The sequence below is a fragment of the Amborella trichopoda genome, chromosome 6 (assembly GCF_054954075.1).
Source record: "Amborella trichopoda isolate Santa Cruz 75 chromosome 6, AtrichopodaSantaCruz75HAP2 v2.0, whole genome shotgun sequence".
NCBI lineage: Eukaryota > Viridiplantae > Streptophyta > Magnoliopsida > Amborellales > Amborellaceae > Amborella > Amborella trichopoda.
Genome location: NC_142341.1, coordinates 38,298,864 through 38,305,859, shown reverse-complemented (window position 1 = coordinate 38,305,859; position 6,996 = coordinate 38,298,864).

The following is a 6,996-nucleotide window of genomic DNA, read 5'->3' as shown; positions in this document are numbered from 1 at the left end:
CCTGGGAAATCTTATAGGTTTTAGTAATTATCCATTCTACACAACCCTTTTGAATTTATAAAACAACACTATCGTTTCCTCTTTTTGAAGGGTGGGACGTGTAGGATAGAGAGAAAGTGGGATGTGTAGACTTGTAGGAAATCAGAGAGAGAGAGAAAGCCCAGAGAGAAACTGAGAAATAAAGAGAGACTAAAGAGAAATTAAAACAAGCTTAGGCCTAGTCAAAACCTAATAGAGACAAAGATGACGCACAACATCAACTCAGCCAATCTTGATATGGGTGAGGCGTCGAAGCCTCGGGTTTGTCGGGCCAACTGGCCTCGCCATTTTTTTTCCCATTTTTTCTTTATTTTTTAGTATTTCATTCAATATTTCATGTTTTCAAATCTATGATGGCTCTGCCACTGATCTGAGAGCGGATCTACTTATTTATGAGTAGATCTAGCCTCATATCGTAATTTGATTGTCCCCACTATCTCTATCACTTCTTCTTTTTTTAAATCAGTTTATGGTATTCAGATCTGAGGGATATTCCTCTGGAGATCTCTCTGATTTGCATCGTAAATAGTTATCTAGACCGTCTATTTTCAAGATTTCCAATTGTTTACAGTTCTAATTGAAATGAGCCAATTTTAGAGCTTTAAATTCCTTGATTAGGGAGGAAAATCATTTTTTAAGCCATCACAAAGCTTATCGACCCCAAAGCTACATCCTTTAGCATAACTTGGAGAAAACCCTTATTTGGATTTTTTAAGGTCAACGCTTTATACAAATCACAACCTTTAACAAATTAAGTAAATATATTAAGTAATTAGTATTATTTTAAGTAAGATTTGTAAATTTTTTATAAATAGTTTTTTGAGATTAAGATCTTAATTTTAAATTTTCATTAGTAAAATGGCTACTCATTAAATGTGTGCCACATTAAAACGAGTAAAATAAAGACGGCACCAAAACTTATATGGACAAGTCTAAGGCATCAACATTAAACAATCAAAGTAAATCACACTTAAAACTATGCAGAAAGAGGCAGTTTTGGTGCCACAAAGCCTTGCGATGGTATAAAAATCTATTCTCACCCGTAATCATAAAAGCTCCAAAACTAGTACAATTAAGCAGATTTATAAACAATTAAATTGTTTAAAAATGAACTATCCAAATAATGCATTACTAGATTTTGGTAAAAAGAATGACAAAATTTGGAACGTGTGTACATCTTAGTGAGGCGCACCTAATAAAAATATATAAAAAAATAATTAGCGAAACATAAATTAATCAAAATACCCCCAAAATCTTTTAGGGTAGTTTGATCAATTTTTTCATGTAAAATATTTTTTTGATATTTTTCATAGATTTGCATATTTTTTATGAATACACATTCTAAATTTCAGGTCATTTGGATATGTAGAAAAAACATGAGAAATGAAATAATACCGGATAATCGTGACTGTGAGATGAACTTTGGACGGTGATGAGGATAGGCAAAATCACTGTTCATTTTCGCCTAGAGGCGTTTTTTTAGTATATATATATATATATATATAGAAAAAAGCTGAGATTAGCCCACTAGCTCATAGGAACATATGAACCCAACGGCTCAGATTGAATCTGGGCTGATCTAATGATAAAGGATGTCCGGTAGTGTTTGAATTTTAATTTTTTTTTTACAAATAAAAATCATTTGAAATTTTAGGAGTGTGTTCATAAAAAAATAGTTGAATTTTCAAAAAATATCAAAAACATATTTTACATGAAATAAATTGATCAAAATACCCCTGAAAATTTCAAGGGTATTTTGGTTATTTTATTTTTTACGAATAATATTTTTATATTTTTATTAGGTACGCCTTGATGAGAAGAGCACACGTCTAAAATTTCAAATAGTTTGGATTTGTAGAAAAAAAAATTAAAGTTCAAACACAAAAATGAGGCCGTAACTATCAGATTGGCCGAGATTCAATCTGGACGTTGGGCTCATATGTTCATTTGAGCTAGTGAGCTAATCCAAGTTTTTTTTTTTTTTCTCTCTCTTTCTCTCTCTCTCTCTCTCTCTCTCTCTCTATATATATATATATATATATATATATATATAATGGGTTTGTCTAGAGTTAACAACCCCTCAAAATACAAAGGTTCAAGTTAGAAGGGGTTGTGATAGGTATATTAATCAAAACAATAATTACTTTTTTTATTAAAAAAATATTTAAATAGGTAACTTGACTGTCAAACAAGGGCAAATTTGAAATTTTCACAAAAGTATGATGGCATTTTAGAGAGTTTTATTTGTAGAGTGCCCTTGTCCTTTAGTTAAACTTTCAACTTTATCCCTTATGAAAATGACAAAAATAGCTTTTGACATGTAGTACTATTTACAAATTTACCTCACAAAAGTAACATTTTTTAAAAAATAGACAACTCTCTCTATCTTGAACCTTTGTAATTAGAAGGGTTGTGAAGTTTAGATTAGATATATATATATATATATATATATATATAGATATATATATGGGAAAAGATAGGATTAGCCCACAAGCTCATATGAACATATGAACCCAACAGTCTAGATTGAATCTGGGTCGATCCGACGATCACGGATGTCCAGTAGCGCTTGACTTTTATTTATTTTTCTACAAATCCAAATTATTTGAAATTTAGATGTATGTTCTTCTCATCAAGACGCATCTAATAAAAATATAAATATTCGTGAAAACAAAATGACCAAAATACCCCCAAATCTTTTTGGGGGGTATTTTGGTCAATTTATTTCATATAAAATATTTTTTTGATATTTTTTTGAGATTCACCTATTTTTTATATACACACCCTTAAAATTTCAAGTGATTTGGATCTGTAAAAAAAAAACTAAAATTCAAATACTAACGGACATCTGTAATCATCAGATCGGCCCATAATCATTTTTAGACGTTGGGCTCATATGTTCATATGAGCTAGTGGGCTAATCCCAATGGCTCAGATTGAATCTTTTAAAATCAAGTGGTTCTATAAACACATGAAAATTATTAAAATGGACGGTGTAGATAATTTTTTGCAAGATGCACAATTTTTGGCACTCAAAATTTTTCATTTTTTTCATACACTCATACGTCTTGATGTCGAGATGATCAATTAGAGACTTTTCCAACATTAAAACAAATTTTCCCCATGGATTTTTGGGGTGCATCATTAATTCTACATTTTATGGTTACAACCTTATGTGTTTCTGAGTGATTCTTGAGCTAAATCTTAGTAGGATCGGCCCTCATCATAAACATTGAACTATTCCCTTACCTGGCAATGGAAAATAGATCACATGTTGAGTAGTGGCATGCGCCCGCGCCCATGTTCGATCAGGATCTGCCCTAACATACCAATCTTAAAATTTATTATTTCCAATTTCATATATCCTTGGGTGCGGTTTCTATAAGATTGCAACCTTAAACAATCCAATTTAGACTCACCACCAAATTTTATCATGACATGTAATTTTGGTGTAAAAAATGCTTAGGATTATCTGAAAATCTATTTTCATAACTAATTAAAAACTTTTACACTCCAAAAATGGTTAAAATGAAGTAGGTCTATAAACATATGAAAATTTTTAAAATGGACGGTGTAGATAATATGTTGCAAGATGCACAATTTTTGGCACTCAAAAGTTTTTATTTTTTTCACACACTCATGCATCTTCATGTCGAGATGATCAATTAGATATTTTTTCAACATTAAAACAATATTTTTCTATGGAATTTTGGGGTGCATCCTTAATTCTACATTTTATGGTTACAAACTTATATAAACATTTTCCTATATCTTTTATTTTATAAAATACTATATACATTCTCAAATCCGTTCCCACATTTGAATTTAAATTTCTTCAATATAAGATATTTCTATAAGAGGGTTAAATATACAATATAGTAATGCAGACCATATCCTCACAACTTTTCCCTTTAAAAAATAAAATGGGTTCACTTGCCTTTACCAACATAAATTTATATTAGTTGCTCTAAGGTACTACTTTTATATATATATATATATATATATATATATATATATATATATATATATATATATATATATATAATTACTTTTATTTCTATGACAATAATTTTTTTGAAATTTTGAATAAATTTATTTTGCCATTTTCCAAACGAAACTTCGTAAATAAAAATAACTTTTAAATACAAAAATTAATATTTTTAGTACAATTTTAATATAGTTATTTCAACTCAAAAATAACAGTGATACATTTCTCGAATTTAAGCCTAACAGTAATCATATGAGTTTAGGTTGCATCCAAATGGTACCCAAACAATAACATTCCATTTTAATGTATTACTCTAATAATTGAAGGGACAGTGATTTCATGTTACGATTGTATAATAATATAATGCAATAATTTTTAGAAATTATGTTAGGACCATTTGTTTGATTCAAAATTTTAAATATATATTTTTTTCATCCTAATGAACAATCATAAAAAAAAAAAAAATTAATTTAAAATATACCTTTGGAAAGTATTTTTTTTAGCCAAATAAACATAGGCTGTGCATTTTCATAAAAACCCCCAACCGTCTCATGCCAACGGCCAAAGCAGAGGTGAGCAAAGAAGTAGAGAGAGAGAGAGAGTATGAATGGCGAGAGGTGTCACGTCCACCGCAACCAACAACCAACCGCTCAAGAATCTCCCACACACGCCTATACATATACGCTTTCTTCCTTTTTACCCCGCCCCTCTCATTTTCAAACTCTCTCTCTTCTCTCTACCCCTCTCACTCTCTCTCTGGTTTTTGAAGCATTCCTTCTTTTGAGCACTGCAAGTAGCCAAAGTATTTGGTGAAGCATTTTTTGAGGGTTTTGCCGAGTGCGGAGGTGAGGTTCAGGGCAATGGCAGAGGCGGGAGGCCTCCCTAAGCGGAAGGTCGATGAGGAGGAGGATGGAGCTGATGCGTTGCAGAAGAAGAGGAGGATCAGTGGGTCGAATTTTCATGAGGATCGTTTACAGGCTGTCTCTGTCTCTTCCTCTCAAGAAGAGCATGATCAGTCCAAGAATCATAAAATTGAAGAAACATAGGCGCAGAAAGAGCAGGTTCAGGCCAAGAATCAAGAAATTGATGAAATAATGGCGCAGAAAAAGGGCAAGAATCTCTTAATTGACATTGCGGATTTGCTCCAGAACCTGCAATTGGTGCAAGAAAACTTAACCAGCCTGCTGGAGACCCACACGAAGAGGAAGGAGGAACTGCAGCATCTATTGGAGGAGACAACAGGGGCAGGGCGTAATGACCAACCACACGTGGAAGCTGCCAACCCTAAGCCTAAAGAACCCTATTTCGATTCCCCATTTTGATCCTAGCTTTTTGTACTATGTGCAAGACAGTTCGACTGTGACTCTTTGTTTGATATGAATAAGGAAGTCTGTCGATTCTGAAATCCATATCCTTCAATTCATAAAGACCACCACCTTCCTGTGTCAGTAGTACGAAATATGGCCATTCTTTTCTATCATCCATTTGCCTTTGCCTTGTATGATGAAACAAGAACCCTCTCTCTCTCTCCCTCTCTCTGTCTTCTGTGAATGTAGTATGGAATTGCAGCTGCACCATTTTTTAGTGTAAACCATTTTGAATTGCATTGCATGAAGGAGTTTGACTATTATGATTTTGATTTTCCTCCTTGTGTTGTGTAGAAGCAAGAAAGTAATGTAATGAAAAGACTCTTCAGTTTGCTACTTTACTTGATTTCTCTCCCTCTTCTACTCGGTTCTTCTCTGTATTGCATGTAGTATGATTATGAATAGGAGAAGTTTTATTAGCAGAAGCAGCTGCTGAATCGAATAGTTCGTCTTTTTTTACGAAGATACACCATTCCAATGCAAACACTGCGATGCAAGGCCTTTAAGTCTGCTATATTCTCTCTCTTTCTATTGCCATAACATAAGGGCAGGGTCAATTTACGCAAATTTTCTCTTGGTCCAAACGTTGAGGTTTTCTCCTGTGAGCTCTTACCCCCGGAATTTTTATATTTTGTTTCTAACTTTGTTCCAGGAACATTGGATTACTTGGTAATTTTATTTTTATTTTTTTGATTTTTATAAAGCAGTACAATGTTTAAAAAATAAAAAAATAAAAAAAATCAAAGTATCCCATTTATAAGGCAGTTCGATGTTAAAAAAAAAAAAATTAATCAAAATATCTTATTTATAGGACGGTCCGATATTCGTAACATCATACTACCTCATATTTCCATTCCATTGATGTCTATGATGTGATCTAGTGTATAAAACATTAGACCACTCTATACTTAAAATATTTTATTTTTTAACCAGTCTTATGTTTCAAATATTAGACCACATAATACTTCGAGGAAGTTTTGATTTTTCATGGGTATGATGTTTGAAATACCTGACGGACCTCTGTTCTAAGTGAGTCTCAGTAGTAAGAGCATTTCAATATTTGACACATCAGACGACTCTCATAAAGTGTTTTTTATTATTATCGTGTGGTTTGATGTTTGAAAACATCTCAATGCTGCACACCTAAACAAAATATTAAAACAATATTTTTGATAAAATAAATAACCAAAAATACTACTACAAAATATTAAAACAATATTTTTGATAAAATAAATAACCAAAAATACTGCTGAAACTTTCAAGAGCAATTTGATCATTTTATTTTATTGGGTCAGGGCTACTTGGACCCAGACCCGACCTGGATCCGATATAGGCTCAAGCTATTGGACCCGGATCTGATCTGCTGGGTCCAACATACCCAAACCAGGGTCGGGTCTGTCCATGGGGTCATAGTCCCAATTGCCACCCCTACTTTCTCTTGACCTTGAGAAAATGACCATAATGAGACGACCAAATCGTTATTTTCAGTGGACTGAAATCACATTGCCTATAGCATTCAAAATAAAAAACGAACGCAGATTGAGTGGATCAAATCAGCAATGAGGTGGTGATCCACTTTTTGTCTCAGAAGAAACAAAAACT